At 40.7% G+C, this 22,583-nt stretch overlaps 2 long non-coding RNA genes across 3 annotated transcripts; one reads left to right on the top strand and one right to left on the bottom strand.

Moving 5' to 3' along the window:
* The first annotated feature begins 2,806 nt into the window (after positions 1-2,806).
* LOC123502254 lies at positions 2,807-6,195 on the top strand. Of its 2 annotated transcripts, none has more exons than XR_006673840.1 (3): positions 2,807-2,827; positions 5,078-5,204; positions 6,146-6,195. It is a non-coding gene; the product is annotated as an uncharacterized LOC123502254 (long non-coding RNA). The 2 variants fall into 2 exon arrangements; XR_006673839.1 differs by lacking the exon at positions 2,807-2,827 and adding an exon at positions 2,845-2,904.
* Positions 6,196-17,767: 11,572 nt separating this feature from the next.
* Positions 17,768-19,292, bottom strand: LOC123502252. The gene is made up of 2 exons (XR_006673838.1): positions 18,526-19,292; positions 17,768-18,199 (listed from the first exon to the last, which is right to left on the bottom strand). It is a non-coding gene; the product is annotated as an uncharacterized LOC123502252 (long non-coding RNA).
* Between the last annotated feature and the right edge of the window lie 3,291 nt (positions 19,293-22,583).

The raw sequence follows: 22,583 nt of genomic DNA, 5'->3' as shown, positions 1-22,583 counted from the left end.
CTGCCAGTTGCTTGCATTCTCTTAAAATCCATCCTGATACCCCATCAGGTCCCACAGCTTTTCTCACTTCTAGACTATCATATTCTTGATCTCCACAGTTACTTGAAACTCCTTCATAATCCCTTTCTGTTCCATTACCAGTGGTTTGTCAAAAGCAGTCTCCTTTGTGAATACCTTCCGAAAGCATCCATTCATAGCCTCTGCCATTTTGTGTGTGTGTGTGTGTGAGTGCGAGATAATCACTTTTTTCTTATTTCTTAAAGGTAATGTAGAGTTTTTAGGAGTTTGTGAGTGAGGTGAGAGTGTGTCAGTGTGTCATTGTGTCAGGGGTGTATCAAGAGTGTATCTTACTATGTTATTGCTTCAATGAATGGTAATGAATGTACCTTCTTAACCTTCAGTACCATGACACATTTCCCTATTCCTTGTGGTGACTATTTGGTGATTTTGTACAGCTTCACAAAGTCATGTTGGGGTGAAAATTGTGAAGACTGTGGCCATTGTTTCTTGTGACCTTCATAGGCCTCTGATGAATGTCACATAAAATGGTCTAATGGTGCTCAGATCTCAAGGTAAAAATGATAGGTCCCAGTACACAAGTTAAGGGTTATGGGACAACAAGGTGTCTTCACTCGTGATTTGATCTGCTGCAGTCTCTGACGAGACAGCCAGACGTTACGAGCTCAGAGCTCATTATTTCCGATCCTGGGATCAGGACACACACCGGGATAACGAGGTCACAACTCCTCGATTTATATGTACCTACTCACTGCTAGGTGAACAGGGGCTACACGTGAAAGGAGACACACCCAAATATCTCCACCCGGCCGGGGAATCGAACCCCGGTCCTCTGGCTTGTGAAGCCAGTGCTTTAACCACTGAGCTACCGGGCCGGTGTGTGTGTGTTTAAAATGTATTGTTTTCATGTAAAATTATTCATTATTTCATCTCTCTCTCTCTCTCTCTCTCTCTCTCTCTCTCTCTCTCTCTCTCTCTCTCTCTCTCTCTCTCGTAAATTGTAGTAAAAGTTGTAAATTGTTGTAAATGTCTATTTTGTATTAAGTTGATAATTGTTGACTTTTTTTAATGTTTGAAAATTTGTGTAGTTTTTTCTGTAATCTTTCATATTTTTACTGTTTATTCATTGTTTATTCATTTTTTTTACTATTAAGTATTTGTAGAGTTTTGCAGGCAATGTACTAATGTCAAGAATTGTTGAATAAAAGTGTAGGGAGACTCTTGCATTTAATTTTAGCTCCAGTATGCATCTGCCTTGTCTCCGGAGACTCTCTCGAGTATTTTCGACTTAGTACAGTTTTTAGGGGTCATTTTTGGGTTTTTTGGCCAGTTTTTTACTATTTTCCTGTTTTTAGGGGCCATTTTTTTTTGGCCAGTTTTTTACTAATTTTTCCTATTTTTTGGCCAGTAGTGCAGTATTTTGGACCATTTTTTTTTTTTTATCATTGAGGATTTTCCAGTTTTTTTTTTTCTTAATTTACGATGCTATTCAATTTTATCCCTCATGATAAGGAGTCATTTTGTTCATATTAGTTCATCCTTTCTCCAATTGTTTTTGTATTGCTCATGATAATAAATAAAAAGCTTTAAATTAATTAGTGTGTTTTATTTCTGCCATGTTATTGTTTAGAGAGAGGGAGGTTAATGGCGGCAATATTGGTGTGAGAGACAGTGACCTCAGCCAGCTTGAGGCGACTCACAAACCACCCATGCACAAATATTCCCAGGAAAGCAAATTTACCATAACAAAAAGATTTCTACACAATTTATTACTTAGTGACAACACCACAATGAGGCAGTGAAGACAGTTTATTACAATGGAGTAATGGCACCACACCACACCACCCACAGTGAGTGAGGGAAGAATGACTGCCAGGCTGCCCGGAACTCCTCCCCTGGCCTTGGATCGCCCATTCCTGTAATGGACAAACAAATTAACAAATGAATAGATTATCTGCACATGTACCGCGCCACTCTGTCCTACAATACACACTTCACTGCCTCAATCAGCCTCTCTCTCGTTAACACTTACACTCGCTTACACCCTTCTCCCTGCGTCTCCAGTGTCTACGGTGCGTAGCTTATATAATTCCTATGTTAGGCCCCATTTAGAGTATTGCATACAGGCCTGGTCACCCCACTATAGGCAGGATATCAACATGTTAGAAGCAGTTCAGAGAAGAGCAACTAGGATGATACCAGCATTAAAGCGCCTGGAGTATAGAGATAGATTAAAGGAATTAAACATGTTTTCATTTGAGAGGAGATGTATAAGAGGATATGATAGAGTTATTTCAAATGTTCTCAGATACAAACTACATAGATGTGAGATCTTTCTTTACCTTAGAGGAGGAAATAGGACTAGAAATCATGGCAGGAAGATTAGAAAGCAAGGCTGCAGGTTAGATAGAAGAAAATATTTCTTTAGTCATAGAGTGGTAGACTTCTGGAATGCATTGCCAGAGACGGTTGTAAATAGCACTAGTTTGACAATGTTTAAAAACAGATTAGATAAGCACTTAAATTTATTAGATTTATAATTATGTATAGCACTGCATGATAGTTTTATAAGAAATTTACTATAGTTAAATAAGACATGGTCCCCATGTATGGGGACCACAAATTGTAGAGGATTTCGCTGCAGGACTTAGCCCTGTTAATGGGCCAAATATTTAGAATTAGTATATAATGTATTGTGTACTTGTAAGTGTATCTTTAAGTACTGATGACGAGGTCGCTGTGTGACTGATACAGGATAACCTAGATGGGCCTGTGTTGAGATTGACAGTTTTGAAGCTTTGTGGAGCAGGTGAGTTATTCCCAGGTGTGTGCGTGTACATGGTTATTAGGTGAAGTTTGTAGAGTGAGTGAGACGCGCCAATTAAGGTGAAAAAAGTTTTGCCAAGTGAAAATAATTGAGTGTTTGTGGTTTTGTTGCCTCATAACATACATAAATAATAGGATAACAAAGGGCCACCAGGGCCCATCTAGGTCATCCTGTATCAGTCGCACAGCGACCTCGTCATCAGTACTTAAAGATACACTTACAAGTACACAATACATTATATACTAATTCTAAATATTTGGCCCATTAACAGGGCTAAGTCCTGCAGCGAATTCCTCTACAATCTGTGATCCCCATACATGGGGATCATGTCTTGTTTAACTATAGTAAATTTCTTATAAAACTATCATGCAGTGCTATACATAATTATAAATCTAATAAATTGAAGTGCTTATCTAATCTGTTTTAAACATTGTCAAAGTAGTGCTATTTACAACCGTCTCTGGCAATGCATTCCAGAAGTGTACCACCCTATGACTAAAGAAATATTTTCTTCTATCTAACCTGCAGCCTTGCTTTCTAATCTTCCTGCCATGATTTGTAGTCCTACTTCCTCCTCTAAGGTAAAGAAAGATCTCACATCTATGCAGTTTGTATCTGAGAACATTTGAAATAACTCTATCATATACCCCTCTTATACATCTCCTCTCAAATGAAAACATGTTTAATTCCTTTAATCTATCTCTATACTCCAGGCGCTTTAATGCTGGTATCATCCTAGTTGCTCTTCTCTGAACTGCTTCTAACATGTTGATATCCTGCCTATAGTGGGGTGACCAGGCCTGTATGCAATACTCTAAATGGGGCCTAACATAGGAATTATATAAGCTACGCACCACTTCCTTACTTTTATAACTAACATTTGTATTTATAAAAGCCAGGATCCTATTTGCCCTATTTCTTGCTTCTAAACATTGGTTTGAAAATTTCATAGTCCTGTCTATCACTACTCCTAAATCCTTTCCTTCCTCTACTGCCTCTAGCCAACATCCCTCCATCTCATAGTTAAAGTTTGTGTTGTCTTTACCTAAATGCATAAGCTGACACTTTTTAGAATGAAACTCCATCTGCCACCTGTCTGCCCATGCTATGAGCCTGTCCAGGTCTCGTTGTATTCTGTAATTGTCCTTTTCACCTTGTACTGCACATGCACATATATGCGGTGGTGATTCCTGCCCTCCTACGCCTTGTTGCGCCCCATATTGCCTCCATAGATACCTTATGCACCCATACACCTTCCATTGTTAACCCCATCTATAAAGAAGCGATGCCTCCAACCAGAAATGCAAAAAGGTGTTCTTGAATTAAAGCTTGAGGTTGGCTTTAAAGCTTGAGGTTGGCTAATGTTGGCATGAGCAAAATGGCGAAACCTACAGAGCTTCACCACCTTGCCCTTTCTGCACGAAACCATTTTTTTGTGTTAGATTTTGGCTTGCTTTGAATTAAAATAGCACTTGTTTTTGGTGCAAATCAAGCCATTTTTTTTACATCCCCGAAACATCATATGATTTGCATCAACAAACAAGTGGTAAATGAATTAAAAACAAGGCGAAATTGAACACAAAAAATGAGTTTGGTCCAGAAAAGAAGGTAACCTAACTAAACCTAAGGTAAGGTAACCCAACCCAACTTAACCTAACCCAACCTAATCTAACCCAACCCAACGCAACCTAATTTAACCTAACCTAACCTAACTAAAGATAAATTAACCTAACCTAACCTAACCTAACCTAACCCAACCCAACCCAACCCAACCCAACCTAACCTAACTAAACCTAAGCTAACCTAATTAAACCTAACCTCAGGGGCCGTCGTGGTTGGTGGAAATAATTATGCTTTTTTTTCCTTGGCCGCCGCTTCAGTTTCAAAGAACAGAATCAATCAGCGTAAACAATTAAGCGCATGCTCAGACAATGGTGTGTCAGGAGCCCGCCGAGCCGCCGCGAGCGCCTGACACCATCAGTGTGCGGCAGGGTTTGATGTGGGAGGCTATTGTCACGGCTCATCACCAAAACACGCTTAAATTTTAAAAAATCTGTGTCGCCATTCAAAAGGTTGCACCTAGTATATATGGGGTTCAAATTACTCGTAATCAGGAGCTCGATCTCTTGAGGTGGGTAAAAAACACGTAGCTGATTGTGGTGAAACTCTGCAGTAATACCCTAGATTCTTATACTATTACTACCACTACTACAACAACTACCACTATTCCAGAGGTGCACCATGGCTTGCCACAAGGTCACAACTGGTCCCTGGAGAGCCGCTGGTGGTGACGGGCTGCCTGTGCCCTCTCTGCGGCAAAACTCCACACATACTCCACTCACCAAGTTCCAGAGGAGAGGTGGTGTGTGTGTGTGGGAGAGGTGTCTGCAGGTGTGCTGTGAGTGTGGTGGGTGTGTAAATGTGTTTTTTGTATGTTTTTGTAATGTCAACTATAGCTACCTATGTATAGTGTTTATTGTTTTTGGTGTGGGTTGGCTAGGGTAAACTTATTGTGGGCGTTTTCCAGGTGTGATTTAAGGGTTGTTTGTGGTGTGTGTGTGTGTGTGTGTGTGTGTGTGTGTGTGTGTGTGTGTGTGTTTTGTTGTGTGATGCAATATTTTTAGGTAATTTTGGGTGCATTTTGGTTAGGTAATGTTTGTCCTGTTTCCTCCATATCTCCCTCCACAGGTTACCTCCAGGCTTTTCCTTCAGTAGACTATTTCCTCCATGTTTCCTCCACCTTCCCTCCAATTTTGAGTCTCCTATCTCACTTCTATGATAGTCAAAATAGTACTTTTCTAAATCTCACTTCAAAACCTGACAATTTTTCTCATTTTTCCCTCCACCACCTCCTTTTCTTTCCTCCATATCTCCCTCCACACACCAAGCTGTGCTGGTGTGTGTACTGTGGTGGTGTGTGTGTGTGTAAATGTTTTTTTGTTGTGTAAACTACTATATATTTTTTGGGTGTGTTTTTTTGCATTTTCCAGTGTTTGCAAAGGGTTTTTTGTGGTTTGCTGGTGTGTGCAGGTGTGGGAATGGTGTGTGCTGGTGTGGTGTGTGTTTGGTGAGTGTGGGGTGTGTGAAAGCATTTTTTTTCTTACAATTTTGTCTCATAAACCTCATTTTTTCACTTGTTTTGGCCGGAAAATATTTGTCTACTTTTTAAAATCCTCCTATTACTACCACCACCACCACCACTGTCCAACCACACCCACAACCACCACAAACAACCAACATTACCACATCAGATGCTCACAAAACCACACCATCACCACTACAACCACCTCCTCCCTACAGGATCACCGGCCGTACTAAAGGAAGTGGCTCTATGTAGGGATGGAACATGGCAACTGCACCAGCTGGGACACACCTAGCCAACTGTGAGTATTGAAGGCTGTTTTAAGGCTGTTTTGGGTTGTTTTAGGGTGTTTGAAGACTTTGAGGGTGTTTTAAGGCTGTTTCAGGATGTGTAATGCTGTTTTAGAGTGTTTTAAGGCTGTTTCAGGATATGTAATGCTGTTTTAGAGTGTTTTAAGGCTATGTTAGGGTGTTTTAAGAATTTTAGGGTGTTTAAGGCAGTTTTAGGCTGCTTTAAGGGTGTTTAACCCATTAACACCCAGACCTATTTCCCGTGTTGAGATTGTAGTACTTTTTGGCAAGCTGTGTGTTTGTAACCTAACCAAGACATGCTGAAGGAAAAATCATGATAACTTGCGTCAAAGCCTAAGTGAGTTGCAGAGGGTGACATAAATGATCCAGCAGGCGGATCAGTTAGCGTCTCGGCCCCATTGCATATACTTACCTTAGTAAAGGAAAAATCCAGGTTTCTATACTTTTTCGTAGTATACTTAGCATCTGCGTATTTTTCTAGTTACAAATTGGGCTAATTGTAATGTTTCAAATTTGTACCTTTTATTCATAAATTGTACATGAGCAAAAATGAGTCCTAATACTTGGCATACACATATTTCTCTTTTATATCACTTTCTGCTGCACTGCTGCTATTCATCCACAAAATATACATTACTGTATTTGTTGCTATGAACATTCGACCTCATATTCATGTACGTGTGTGGAAATTTGCAAAACACTCCATGCACAGTGCGACGTCACACTTCAACAGTACAGGTCAAATTTGTAGCAATAACCCTCATCACCACAAAGCGACCTCAGCTTGTACCCAAACCTGATGGATGGGCTTCCCCCTGATCAATTGCTTGAGGCCATCATGACCATAGTATCTCACCATCATTTCATCAACAGATAAAGTCTTATGGAACACACCATACTGCTGGAATGAAGAATTTAGCATATCAATCAGGGGCCGGACTTTGAAAGCCTTGTCTGTGCAATCTTGTGGGCGACTGTTGTTGTCTTGTACATGTAGGTACGCTTTTATCTTCAAGTACTTGTTCCTGGATAGAGCTTAATTGTTTGACAGTATTTTGAGCCACATCATCAGCATCAGACCAGTAAAGTGGTTCGCTAGGAAGAGTGACGTACCCAGAATAGATCAGGAAGCCAATGAAGGCTTTTGGTTCATGGTCTTCCAAGCTAAACAGGGGATCATTTTTCACTGTGTGTGCATAACGGATTGTTTCTCGCTTTATGAGCGCAAAGATGTCGTCGGTGAAATATCCTCAAAGATGTCAACTGGTGTGTGACCGTCAAGTTGTTGGTGCAGTTTGGCCTTCAGCTTTTCGGTTTGGTTTGACATCTCACCCCACTTGGAGTACCGTGGTATCATGTGCCTGGAAGTAGAAACAGCACTTTAGTAAATATTTAGCATTACATGCATTTCCAAGTTAAAACTCCAACAGTAATGATGAAAAATCAATGAATTAGTGTTTGAGTAATTCTGGCCACAGACAAATACCTGAGTAAACATGACATAAAGAATCTGGTGAATACACGTTAATCATCATCATATTACTTTATTAACACAAAACATGACATAATACTAAACAAATAACTAACGCTAACCTTCTTACTCCACACTGGTGTATCAACACAGTCCAGACGTCGTTTTTTCTTCATTCCTTGGCCAGGTTTGTGTGGTATGAATTTCAATGGCACCAGGGACATCTTTTACCATTGGTATAAGTGTATTATCATCATCAACTTCATCCTCATCACTTAGATCATCATCAGGAGGAATGTTCACCAAGTCTATTATTACTTCTGCATCATGATCAACGTTGAACTCCTCACTACATAACAAGTGTGTAGCTTCTTGCACACTGAGGCATTTCACAGGAGCATTAGACATATTTCGCAGCTGTTGAGCAAAATAACTTTTCAAGCTAGTAAGTATATGCTCTGTAAAGTATTCATTCACAATATCAGAGAATCAGGAGGATGTATACAGTACGTCTACAGGCAACTGTGCTGCTGTGCTGCTGTGAATCTCACACTGGGTGACTGATAACGGTTCCGCCCAGTGGACCATATTTGTCACCTCTAATTGTAGTGAACTTGCAATTCGGTAGATGGTGTGATAGGGCAGATAATTCAACTGACATGTCATGTAGAAAGTGTTGTGCTTGTATAGTGAAAAGGATCAAGAAATATGACATACACTTCATCACCATTTTTTACTGAACATGAACAAAAAATTCACAAAATTCAATCCTCCTAATGACGTGACCACTGGGGAGATTTGAATGTCGTTGCTATAAATAGGTCCTCCCACTTCTGCTTACTGTAAGAACACTTTTCTAAACTCAATTTGCTCAGCATGTTTAAGATACAGGCCATCAAAGACAGATCACCAAACATGATCCACTGGGCGGTAATTGGTTAAGGCTGTTTTAGTGCTTTTTAGGGCTGTTTAAAGGCTATTTGAGGGTGTATTAGGGTGTTTAAGACTGTTTTTGGCTGTTTTAAGGCTATATTAGGGTGTTTTAAGGGTGTTTCAAGGTATTTTAAAATTTTTGCTCCTGAGGCGATGAAGTAATGCACGCCATCGCTCCATCAGTGCTTCATCTACTCGCTTTGTGTGTTTTTTATGATTCAGTGACAAAGTGACTAACTGTTTTCAGGGACACTGGGTACGGTGGCTTGGGGGGAGGGACCGTGTGGCCTGAGGGGAGGGGTGGTGGCCGGCGGGCAGTGTGTTACTGACCAGTGTGGTGTAATGGTGTTGTCATTGTCACCCTTGAGGGATTCTGAGGGTGAGCTGGCTCTATTAGATGAATTACAGGATTCTGAGGACAATGAGAGTCAATCAGAAGGCCTCATTAGTGACTCACATGAGGAATATTTGCCAGAAAAGGACAGTGAGGCCAGGAGCTCCCAGGAAGAAAGTGATGGAAGTGGTGAGGATGACAATTAAAGGAGATGGAAAGCATATATGTTGGTTTAGAAGAGTGGGCACTGTCCCCAAGAAACCATCCCGCGTGCTCGCCTTGATTCCCGGCTCCCACTTCACAGCTCCTCCACCCAGCTGATTTGACGTCACATATATGAAGCCACGCTATTGGTCAGAGAGAGAGAGAGAGAGAATATGAAAATGCATAAGGAGAGAGAGAGAGAGAGAGAGAGAGAATGAATATGGAAACGCATAAGGAGAGGGAGAGAGAGAGAATATGTAAACGAAGAGAGAGAGAGAGAGAGAGAGAGAGAGAATATGAAAACAAATAAGAGAGAGAGAGAGAGAGAATATGGTAACGAATAAGGCAGCGTTTCTCAATCTTTTAGCCTTGCGTAACCCTTCAAATACATGACATGTCTCAAGGAACCCCTACACAAAAACAAAATTATATACCATATATTTCTCTTTTAATGTGATGTCAAATCCGCTGGGTGGAGGAACTGCGAAGGGGGACCGGGAATCGAGGCGAGCGCATGGGATGGTTTCTCGGGGACAGTGCCGAAGAGTGTATGGTTTTAAATGTGGACATGGAAGTGTGGAGGATGAGGAGCGGCCAGGCAGCCCTGCACTGCATGCTTCCCTCCATACTTTCTCTGTCTTATCTGATCCCTTTGCTGACCAGCGTCCCGGTACTGGTCCGGTCCTGACTGAGGATTTTTGTGGCTTTGATCCTGATGTACCAAGGAATGACATGAGTGGTCTGCACTGCTTCCAGCTCTTCATGTCAGACGAGGTGGTACAGTCGCTGTGTGCGTGGACCAGTGTCCCGGCAGCCAAGCGTTTTGTGGACAACCCAAAATAAATTACAAAAGTTTATGGCAAAAAGTGGCTTCATGTCACAAGGGATGAAATGAATGTCTTCCTACGTCAGCACCCCAACAGAACACGGTGCGGGGGTGGGGTTGTGCAGTGCGGGGTGGCGGAGTCGCTGACAAAGGGTTCATGATAGATGTGCCATTTTGTAAGGTTTTCACACATAAATATCTTTTTTTATTTATTAATTTTTTATTAGTACTCAGCATGTAGCTAATATGTGCATTTCCATTGTGTTTTAACGGGCTAAAGAAGGCATTATGGGTATCTCCTATCTCAAAGCCCACCAACTATTTGACTGCTAGTGTTCTTATTGATGTAGTGATAATTACTCCTGCAGTGTATCACTTGTGTCACTATGTATCTTGTATTATCACTTCACTTATTCACTTATTCTCTATGTGTCACTGTCAAACACTTCACTTACTTACCCACTGCTTCAATAACACTCTGAATTTATGGCCTCCGCACACTGAAACACTCTCTCTCTCTCTCTCTCTCTCTCTCTCTCTCTCTCTCTCTCTCTCTCTCTCTCTCTCTCTCTCTCTCTCTCTCTCTCTCTCTCTCTCTCTCTCTAATATTAATCCAGTTTTATTTATTTCAGATTGTGTTAAGAATATGGAGAAAGACGGACCAAGGCAAGAAGAGGAGGAGGAAGAAGAAGAGGATCAGGAACAGGAACAGGAAGAAGAAGAAGAAGAAGAAGGAAGAGGTGGAGGAATATGAGAAGAGGAGGAGAAGAAGAAAGAGAGAAAAGAAAAGGTAAAATAATAAATATTGTCATTTCATAAAGTTTTGCTATTTCATCTCTCTCTCTCTCTCTCTCTCTCTCTCTCTCTCTCTCTCTCTCTCTCTCTCTCTCTCTCTCTCTCTCTCTCTCTCTCTCTCTCTCTCTCTCTCTCTCTCTCTCTCTCTCTCTCTCTCTCTCTCTCTCTCTTCTCTCTCTCTCTCTCTCTCTCTCTCTCTCTCTCTCTCTCTCTCTCTCTCTCTCTCTCTCTCTCTCTCTCTCTCTCTCTCTCTCTCTCTCTCTCTCTCTCTCTCTCTCTCTCTCTCTCTCTCTCTCTCTCTCTCTCCTCCTCCTCCTCCTCCTCCTCCTCCTCCTCCTCCTCCTCCTCCTCCTCCTCCTCCTCCTCCTGTGCTAATACTATTACTATTATTACTATCCCAGTGTGACCTGTGTGACCTCTGACCTTTTGCCGCAGGACTCCTTGGACTGCGACTTCACTGTGACCCGAGAGGAGGTGGCCACTCAACGCTGAGGTCACACGGCTCCCTTCCTTATGCAGGTCAGTGGTGTGGTGTGTGGTGTGGGGAGGTGTGGTCGGGTTAGGTAGGTTGGGTTAGCCTGGGTAAGATTTTGAAGCCTATTTTAGGCAGTTTGGCATGTTTGGAGGGTATTTTTAAACAGTTTGGCATGTTTTGAGAGCATTTTGAGACAGTTTGGCATGTTTTGAAAGCATTTTGAGACAGTTTGACATGTTTTGAGGGCATTTTAAGACAGTTTGGAGGGCATATTGAGATAGTTTGGTATGTTTTGAGGGTATATTAAGAAAATTTTGGAGGTTTTTAGGGAAATTGAAGACAGTTTGGCAGATTTGGAGGGCATATTAAGGTAGTTTGTTATGTTTTGAGGAAATTTGAGACAGTTTAGCTGGTTTTGAGGCCATGGTAAAATAGTTTGGCATGTTTTGAACACATTTTAAGACAGTTTGGCATGTTCTAAGGGCATATTAAGACAGTTTGACATGTTTTCATGACATATTAAGAGAGTTTGGCAGATTTTAACTGCAATTTAAGAAAGTTTGACAGGTTTTGATGGCATTTTAAGACAATTTGGCAGGTTCTGATGACATTTTAAGACCCACTGCTTCAATAACACTGAATTTATGGCCTCCACACACTAAAACACTAAGGTCTCTCTCTCTCTCTCTCTCTCTCTCTCTCTCTCTCTCTCTCTCTCTCTCTCTCTCTCTCTCTCTCTCTCTCTCTCTCTCATGTTTTGAGGACATTTTAACCCTTGGCTTACGGTGGATGAATTTATTTTCCGTTCCCTACTCACGGGTAATTTTTGAAATATCAGAAATATCAGTTGGTTTCAGTCACTATATGATCCAGTAATTCATTATCGAGCAATGCCAAGAAATAATGACACAGCCCCGCGCCAATCTTCAAATGTCAAGCGGGAAAAATCATGATTACCGATACGATCGCCGTCTCTCTGGACGGAACAATATCATCATTCATGTACGATCACCGTAAGCCAAGAAGGGTTAAGATAGTTTGTCAGGTTTTGAGGACATTTTAACACAATTTGACATCTCCCTCCTCCTCCTCCTCCTCCTCCTCCTCCTCCTCCTCTTGTGCTAATACAATTACTATTATTACTATCCCAGTGTGACCTGACCTGTGTGACCTCTGACCTTTGCCACAGGATTCCTGGAATGTGACTTCACTGTGACCCGAGAGGAGGTACCTCGGCCACTCAACGCTGAGGTCACACGGCTCTCTTCCTTATGCAGGTCAGTGGTGTGGTGTGAGGTGTGGGAGGTGTGGTTAGGTTACATTAGGTTAGGTTGGGCAGTTAAGGTTTTGAGGGAATTTTGAGGCAGTTTGTCATGTTTTGAGGGTATATTTAAACAGTTTGGCATATTTTAAGGGCATTTTAGATAGTTTGGCATGTGTTGAGGGTATTTTGAGACAGTTTGATGTGTTTGGTGGGCAGTTTAAGACAGTTTAGTATATTTTGAGACAGTTTGGCATGTTTGAGGATATTTTAAAACAGTTTGACATGTTTTATGGCCATATTGAGATAGTTTGGCATGTTTTAAGGGCATTTTGAGAGTTTGACATTTTTTTAGGGCATTTTAATACATTTTGGCAGGTTTTGAGAGCAATTTAAAACAGTATGGCTGGTTTTCAGGGTATATTAAGACAATTTGAGAGGTTTTGAAGTGAATTGAAGACAGTTTGGCAGGTTTTCAGGGCATATTAAGACAGTTTGGTATATTTTGAGGGCAATTTTAGACAGTTTGGCAGGTTTTGAGGCCAATTTAAGATAGTTTGACATGTTTTGATGGCATTTTAAGACAGTTTGGTTTTGAGGGCATATTTTGAGGGGCAGGCATTTTGAGTGCATATTATATATATATATATATATATATATATATATATATATATATATATATATATATATATATATATATATATATATATAGTTAGGCATTTTGCATTATTGTAAATAACAGCATATTCTTATTTGATTTATAATTAACAGTGGTAGTGGTAGCCTTTTCCAAGATATCATACTGGAATAGGTGGAAGCTTGAATTATATATGTATATTGATTTTAATGCAAGTTTAATTTTTGAGTTACTTGTGTTAACCTAAGGATGTAAAATTTCCATAACTAAGAAAGTAACAATTCTGTTTTGTAATCATGTGCATTGTGTATAATTTGTTGCATATTAATTATTTAAGATCATAGCAATACACTAGAAATTTAGAATAAACTAAAATTTTTCTATTTAATTGAAAAGATTAGGTGAAAGCTCATTTTTCTGAATTGGTCTACTAATGTGTAAGTACATCTTTAATTTGAGACAGATTTGGCATGTTATGAAGCCATTTTAAGGCAGTTTGTCATGTTTTGAGGACATTTTAAGACAGTTTGGTATGTTTTGAGGGCATTTTAAGATAGTTTGCCAGGTTTTGAGGAAATTATAAGACAGTTTGATATGTTTTGATAGGATTTTAAGACAGTTTTGCATGTTTTGAGGTCAGTTAAAAAAGTTTGACATGTTTTAACGGCATTTGAGTTGCGTTCAGTTCAGTTTACAAAATAGTGAAGGTGACTCAATATAAACAGTGCACCTCTCATTACAGGAAAGTCAAGACACACTGCTGCTGGAACACTGCACCACCAAGCCAAGACAAGACAAGCGACAACACAACACAAGCCTTCTACAACACCTACAGCCATCAGCAACACCCAGAGTACAAGACAACACCTGGAGCCATGAAGAATAGTTAGGATAGATTAGCAGTTTGGCATTTTTAATTATAAGGACATTTTAAGACCATTTGACATGTTTTTATGGTATTTTAAGACCATTTGGCATGTTTGTATGGTATTTTAAGACCATTTGGCATGTTTTTATGGTATGTTAAGACCATTTGGCATGTTTTATGGTATGTTAAGACCATTTGGCATGACCATTTGGCATGTTTTATGGTATGTTAAGACCATTTGGCATGTTTTATGGTATTTTAAGACCATTTGGCATGTTTTATGGTATTTTAAGACCATTTGGCATGTTTTATGGTATTTTAAGACCCATGTTTTATGGTATTTTAAGACCATTTGACATGTTTTTATGGTATTTTAAGACATGTTTTTATGGTATTTTAAGACCATTTGGCATGTTTTTATGGTATTTTAAGACCATTTGGCATGTTTTTATGGTATTTTAAGACCATTTGGCATGTTTTTATGGTATTTTAAGACATTTGGCATGTTTTTTGGTATTTTAAGACCATTTGGCATGTTTTATGGTATTTTAAGACCATTTGGCATGTTTTTGAGGGCATTTGAAGAAAGTTTGGCTATGGTAATACCCTTTTTGACATTAACCCTTCAGTACCATGACACATTTCCATATTCCTTGTGGTGACTATTTGGTGATTTTGTACAGCTTCACAAACTCATGTGGGGATGAAAATTGTGAAGACTGTGGCCATTAATTTTGTGACCTTCATAGACCTTCAATAATGTCAATAAAATGGTCTAATGGTGCACAAATCTCAAGGTAAAATGTGTCCCAGTACTGAAGGGGTTAAGAAGGGTGTATGGAGGTGACAAGATTAATGGGCACAGTCTTCACTATTTCAATCCCCCACATGAGTTTGTGAAGCAAGTGTTGGATTCTCTGGACAAAGATGCAGTGTGCTTGTTAAGAGATTGACTCAGCACTCACTCACTCCTTCACTTACTGAACTCAGAGGAATGAAGAATGTGCATTGTTGCTGCTTGTGTGTCAGACAAAGGCCTGTATTCACAAACACTTTGGTGTCTCAACAACACGCCTTCCAAGGCCACAGAGATCACTGGCAGGGTTTTCATGAGTGTTTCTCCACTTAATATTGTAGAAATGTCACTCTGCCTCAGGAACCATAAAATACCCTTATTCTCTCACCACCACTGTTTTCCAAGGCCACACAGATGACTGGCAGGGTTTTCAAGACTGTTTCTCCACTTAATAATACAGAAATCTTGTCATTCTGCCTTTACAACTCTCTCTCTTCTCTCTCTCTCTCTCTCTCTCTCTCTCTCTCTCTCTCTCTCTCTCTCTCTCTCTCTCTCTCTCTCTCTCTCTCTCTCTCTCTCTCTCTCTCTCTCTCTCTCTCTCTCTCTCTCTCTCTCTCTCTCTCTCTCTCTCTCTCTCTCTCTCTCTCTCTCTCTCTCTCTCTCTCTCTCTCTCAGTACTGAAGGGGTTAAATAGTGAAGATGGCTATTAATCTTGTCACCTCCATCTTAATGTCAATAAAATGGTCTAATGGTACACAAATCTCAAGGTAAAAATGTGTCCCAGTACTGAAGGGGTAAAATAGTGAAGATTATGGCCATTAATCTTCTGCCTTCTATAGATCTTTCCAAGTGTCAATAAAATGGTCTAATGGTACACAGATCTCAAGGTAGAAATATGTCCCAGTACTGAAGGGGTTAAAATAGTGAAGACTTGCCATTATTCTTCTGCCTCTATAGACCTTTCCTGATGTCAATAAAATGTCTAATTGTACACAAATTTCAAGGTAAAATGTGTGTCAATGTTGAAGGGGGTTAAAATAGTGAAGAATGTGGCCATTAGTCTTCTGACGTCTATAGATCTTTCCTACTGTCAATAAAATGGTCTAATGGTACACAAAATCTCAAGATGTCCTAGTATTAAAGGGGTTAAAATAATGAAGAATGTGGCAGTTAATCTTCTGACCTCTGTAGACCTTTCCTAATGTCAATAAAATGGTCTAATGGTACAGAAATGTCAAGGTAAAAATGTGTCCCAGTACTGAAGGGGTTAAAATAGTGAAGACTGTGTGTCCTAATATCAATAAAATGGTACTGAATGTGTCCCAGTACTGAAGGGGTTGAAATAGTGAAGACTGTGACCATTAACCTTCTGATGTCTATAAACTTTTCCTAATATCAATAAAATGGTTTAATGGTACACAGATCTCAGGGTAAAATGTGTCCCAGTACTGAAGGGGTTGAAATAGTGAAGACTGTGGCCATTAATCTTGTGATCTCCATACACCTCTCCATTTTATTGATATTAGCAAGGGTCTATGGTGGTCAAAGGATTAATGGCCACAGCCTTCACTATTTTAATCAATTCAGTACTGGGACACATTTTACCTTGAGATTTGTGTACCATTAGACCATTTTAATGACATTAGCAAGGGTGTATGGAGGGCACAAGATTAATGTGTGTGTTGTTTTAAAATGTTGTTTTCATGTATATTATTACTATTTGATTGTTTACTTTGATTGCTCTCTCTCTCTCTCTCTCTCTCTCTCTCTCTCTCTCTCTCTCTCTCTCTCTCTCTCTCTCTCTCTCTCTCTCTCTCTCTCTCTCTCTCTCTCTCTCTCTCTCTCTCTCTCTCTCTCTCTCTCTCTCTCTCTCTCTCTCTCTCTCTCTCTCTCTCTCTCTCTCTCTCTCTCTCTCTCTCTCTCTCTCTCTCTCTCTCTCTCTCTCTCTCTCTCTCTCTCTCTCTCTCTCTCTCTCTCTATCTTTGAATATTTGTTAACTTGAAAAGTTGTTTAAAAATAATTTGTTTGTGAAGTTTAAAATTTTGCAAAGTTGAAAATTCATGTTAATATTTATTGTATATTATAAATTGGTGTTAATATTTATTGTATATTAAGTTGAAATTTATTGTAGACTTAAAAAAATTTTTTATATATTATTTATTAAGTTGAAAATCATTGTAGACTATTTTTTTTTATACTTAAGTTGAAAATTTGTCTATTTATTGTCTAGACTTTTCACCATAGGATTTTGCTTATATTTTATTTTTTTTATGTTAAAATTATTTTTTTTTTATTTTTAAGTTGAAAATTTGTGTAGACTTTCTCTGTATTCTTTGTATATATATTGTTTTATTCAGTTGAAAATATTTGTGGGTTTTTTTTGCAGGCAATGTGTAATAATGTCAAAAATTGAATAAAAGTGTAGGGAGACTCTTGTATTTAATTTTAGCTCCAATATGCATCCACCTTATCTCCGGAGACTCTTTAGAGTATTTTCGACTTAGTACGACGATTTTAGGGGCGTTTTTTGCCATTTTTCTTTTTTTGCCATTTTTTCTAGATTTTTACCATTTTTAGTGTTTTTGGCCAGTAGTGCTGTATTTTATGTAGACCGTTTGAAGATTTTTCAGCCAGATGGTATTTTGGGACCATTTTTACATTTGGGACCATTTTTATTGATGTCATGTAACTTTTTCGCTTTAGTTTCATTTCCTAACAACCACTTTTTGTATTGCTTATGATAATAAATAGAAAAAGCTTCAAATCTAGCGCGTTTTATTTCTGGGTGTGATCGTTTAGAGCGAGTGTAGGTGGTGGTCAATGGAGGCAATATTGGTGTGTCAGACGGATCCAAGCCAGCTTGAGGCGACTACTCACTGAAACCACCCACAAATATTCCCAGGAAAGGAAATTTAACAAAACCCACAAATATTCCCAGGAAAGGAAATTTACCGAAACAAAAAGATTTCTTTACACATTATTATTCAGTAGAGACAACAGATCCAAGTACAGTGACACCACCATAATGAGGTGGTAGTGGCAGCAAGCGTTGAATAGGAGGATGTCTGCTATGCGAAGCTGAATCTCTGGACTGCGGTGGTGGAGTTAGTGGTGGTGGTGTAGCAGGTGTTTGCCAGGCCGCTGCGAGGCGAAGTCCCTCAGTGCCAGTAGCTGCGACGGCGACACGTGTATTAGCGGGACGGCAGTGAAGGCCCAATGCGAGGCAGTGCCCCCTCCGAGTAGCGGTAGCAGCGGCGGCGGCAACGGTCAATGTAGGCGCAGTGCGAAGCCAGAGAGAGTCCTTCCCTGATGGTGCAGGCCGCACGGGATCGCTGCAGTCACGGCTTCGGATCACCAACTCCTGTAATGGAGAAAAATTAACTGATTATCTCCATATGTACCACGCCACACTGTCCTACAATACACACTTCACTGCCTCAGTCAGCCTCTCACTCGCCCTCCTCGATCGTTATTCCACTTACACTCCAGTTACACCCTTCTCCCTCGTTCTCCTCCCAGCGTCTCCCGTGTGACGTAGCATCCTGGCCCTTCATCCTGACACTCCCATCCCTTCATTCTCACATCTCCCACGCCAGTCTCAGGAAACCACACCACGTCAAACCCCCTCAAACTTCCCCCACACCCGATCCTCACCCACACAACCAATCTTGCCACACATTCATCTACCTGGTTAGTGGAATCTTCCGTGTCTGCCGTCATCTGTAGGTTCTCGTCTCCAATCCTCCGCCTCTATCACCCACTCATCCAGCCATCTCCCTCAACGGCGGCGGTGGCGGTGGCGGTCGTTAAGAGTAGACCGTGTGCGCGATGCAATCTTACGGCGGTGGCGGAGGCTTCTAGAAGTGTTGGTAGTGAGCGTTGTCCGTCAAAGTGCAAGGTAGACGAGGCTCATTACCGCTGTGGAGTCAGGCCTTTGGATCGTCAACGCCTGTAATGGACAAAAATAAGCATGAACAAAGCAGTACCTTGTTTACTTGTTCACTAATTATCCCTACAGCTAACAAGCAAGATAGCCCTAAGCAAACTCCTTCACTGCCTCAATCAGCCTTTCACTCTTCATTCTACGTATTCTTACCACCACCACCACCAATACCATCACAAAAACATGAACAGCAGTATCTTTTTCACTAATTATCTCTAAATGACCAACACCACACATTCCCTTCACGTCTTCACTTCCATCCATAATGTGCCCAAACTCACTCTAAACACTTTATTCCCCCATCTGTCTGTCCTAAAACTCAACCACTGCCTCAGCCAGCCTTTCACTCGTCTCTACTCAGTTACACGTCTTCACAGTGCCCTAACCCAGCCAAACACTCGCACCACACCATCCATCCCTTCTGTCTTCTATTTTATCACACTGCATTCAGTTAGTTCCCACTCTGCCTCCTCTTGCCACGAGCCATTCACGCTCACTTCATTCCTCCCAGCCATTCCTGATACATCCTACTGACGCAGACAGACATCGTACAATTAACCTTCCAATAGACAGTGCACATCCTACACACCCAGTTATCCTCTATCAGTCAACATTCCTAACAACCTTCAAGTTACTAACAATTTCCTATCACCACTCTGTCAACGCGCACACACCAACCTCATACCTACACTATTCGTTTACACCACTAACTGTGCTGTGGTGTGGTGTGGTCCGATAACCTCACAGCAGCGGCACGTCACCCCGCCGCACGAAAACCCACGCAGATCAAGGTTCCCGTTGCTGTTCCTGCCGCTGCTGAACGTCACGCCCACGACAAGACACAGACGGACACTGGGCTGCGTACACTCGAGGGGTCGGTGGTGGCGTGGTGACTGAAGAGATGTAGCGAGCGTGGTGTCTGGATTAATACTGTCCCAGCTGCCATTCTGAGCTACTGCTGACGTTGCTTCGTTCTCCTCCCCAACCTGCCAATAAGGAAAGAGCAACTTGAGGGCAAACGAGCATATGAAACGCTGCCAGTGAACCTAACCACTGGTCCACCACCTGGATATAAACTAGCCACGCTCTTTAACTCCTTCCAAACCAACCATTACACACACTCAATTGCATTAATTTGTTTCATCAAGCATTCTCACCTTCCGTGTAGTACTTACAATTATACACGATTTCTTTTATCATTATGTTGTAACAGTTTGAAGCTTCCTTCGTAATAAATGATTATGATAAGATGATAATAATATCTCTCTCTCTCTCTCTCTCTCTCTCTCTCTCTCTCTCTCTCTCTCTCTCTCTCTCTCTCTCTCTCTCTCTCATTCTAAGTGAACCCTGCCTGTAAATCAACGAATAAAAAAAAAAATGAGTATCATTAACGAAAAATTGATTATAAGATAATCTCTCTCTCTCTCTCTCTCTCTCTCTCTCTCTCTCTCTCTCTCTCAAGTGAACCCTGCCTGCAAATCAACGAATCAATATTAAAAAAAATTAGTAAAAACGTATCATGAACGGATCACTTTTCTAAGGAAGCTTGAGTTGAATTGAGTTGTAAAGACGGAAATGCAACACGTTAGAAGAATGGATAGCTAACCCTTTCAGTACCGTGACACATTACGATATCCATGCTCTACGCTTACTACTGGGTGATTTTATACAGCTTCACAAACTTACGTGGGGATTAAGATAGTGAAGACTGTGGCCATTAACGAGAGTGGTGATGGAGCTGGTGCGATTGTTAGCCAGTCAGGCAGTTAGGCAGGAGCGAGGAGGCATTAAGCTACCTCTCTTAATTAACCCCTTCAGTACTGGGACACATTTTTACCTTGAGATTTGTGCACGGTTAGACCATTTTGTTGACATTACCAAGGGTCTTTGGAGGTCACCAAGTTAATGACCTGCAGGGCTGGAGCTGGTGACCTATGCTTCTTTGAATTATTACACCGCCGATAATGGTGATTGTAGTGATGATGATAATGATATGATGATGATGATGATGGTGATAATATAGTAGTAGTAGTAGTAGTAATAATAATAATAAATAAATAAATAAATAAATAAATAAATAATAATAATAGTAGTAGTAGTAGTAGTAGTAGTAGTAGTAGTAGTAGTAGTACGATAAATGATAATAATAAATAAATAAATAAATAAACAAATAAAATAATAATGATATAGTAGTAGTAGTAGTAGTAGTAGTAGTAATAATAATAATAATAATAATAATAATAACAATAATAATAACACTAACAACCACTCACAACAACAATCACTAATGCCACAACAATCAGGCGATGAGAGTAAAGGTGAGGACAGTCAGTTAGAAAAGAAAGATAGGTAAGAGGAACAGCCAGCCTATCTAAGACAATATATGTATGTGAAGGTTACCTATACTGCTGACTTGGAGGGAGTTACCAGCAGGGGAGAGGAAAACTGGCGGAGAATACTGAAGACGCCTCATTTCATAGGGAGTGTTTATATTGTTTTAATGTGATGATGTGTGAAGATTCCCAGTTTAGATTAGTAGAAGTAAATGACAGAGCCAGGATGTTCAGTCTATAGAAGTGAGGAACAGTTGAGTGTCATTGAAGAAGACGAGATAACTGGTGGTGTGTGTGTGTGTGTGTGTGTGTGTGTGTGTGTGTGTGTGTGTGTGTGTACGTGAGTGTGTGATGAGCAGCGTGCGTCCAGCGAGCGTACTAGTGCCGTGATGAGCAGCCGTCCAGCGAGCGCCTACCAGCCTTATCGTCCACCACCACCACCACCACACCACCACCACCACCACCACCACCTCACTGCCCACCACACCACACACCACCACCACCACCACCACCATACCACCACCACCACAAGAGTCGTCAACAGGCGGGGCACCTTCACAAATTTTAAACACAAACTTTTTCCTTAAAACGTGCAAAGGACGAGTGAAGAAGCGAGTGAATTGTGTTTTGTGCGTGTATGGACGAGTTCCTGTGCGTGTCATCACGTAACTCACGCCTCGGTAGTAGTAGTAGTAGTAGTAGTAGTAGTAGTAGTAGTAGTAGTAGTAGTAGTAGTAGTAGTAGCAGCAGCAGTAGTAAAAAGATTGTTGGTCCTCTTGGGTGCGACGTTGCCACTGGTATAGCAGTACCTTCTTCAAAGAAAACGGAGTGATGATCGTTCTCTACTTCACTAAAAGAAGTCAGAAGAGACCCAAATACCTATGCAGCTATATAGTACATTAAATGCAATAAAGATTCTGGTTATATACATGAAAATGAGACCAGTAATTTACATGTTTGTGAAATAAGTGCACATACGAGTAGAAACAGAGTAATATATTGAGTGGTTCCTTGCTTGAGTCAAAGGTAAGAGTGTTGCCCGATTTGCTTTCTCTTGCAAGAAATATCTATTAAGGCGGAATATGAATGCCTTGGTCTGGCTGCGCAAGACAGTGTATGACGGGGAAGCGTCAGGGGGTCCTTCCATGCTAATGACCAGAGAAGTGAAGCGACACGTGCGTGGCGACCTGACTCACCCCCCAACCTCCACGGGAAATTCCACCTGGGTCGTGAGTGGCAACGTCGCCTGACCTGATATGACACATCACCGTCCATGTATATGAACTAGATTAATTTATTTTCGTATATGACAATTATTTATATCATCTACCACTTAATTAAGGTTTCTGAATGTTCTGAGAACGTTTTTTTTATATAATGCTATGACTACAGGACAGTGAGAAGCTTGTTTTTATTGGAGATTTGGCATAGTCTCACGGCAGACATGGCCAACGCCCTATGGGTAGGTA

The sequence above is a fragment of the Portunus trituberculatus genome, chromosome 11 (assembly GCF_017591435.1).
Source record: "Portunus trituberculatus isolate SZX2019 chromosome 11, ASM1759143v1, whole genome shotgun sequence".
In the NCBI taxonomy this organism is placed as follows: domain Eukaryota; kingdom Metazoa; phylum Arthropoda; class Malacostraca; order Decapoda; family Portunidae; genus Portunus; species Portunus trituberculatus.
The sequence above is the reverse complement of the archived record's forward strand: the minus strand, read 5'-3'. Positions and strand labels throughout refer to the sequence as shown.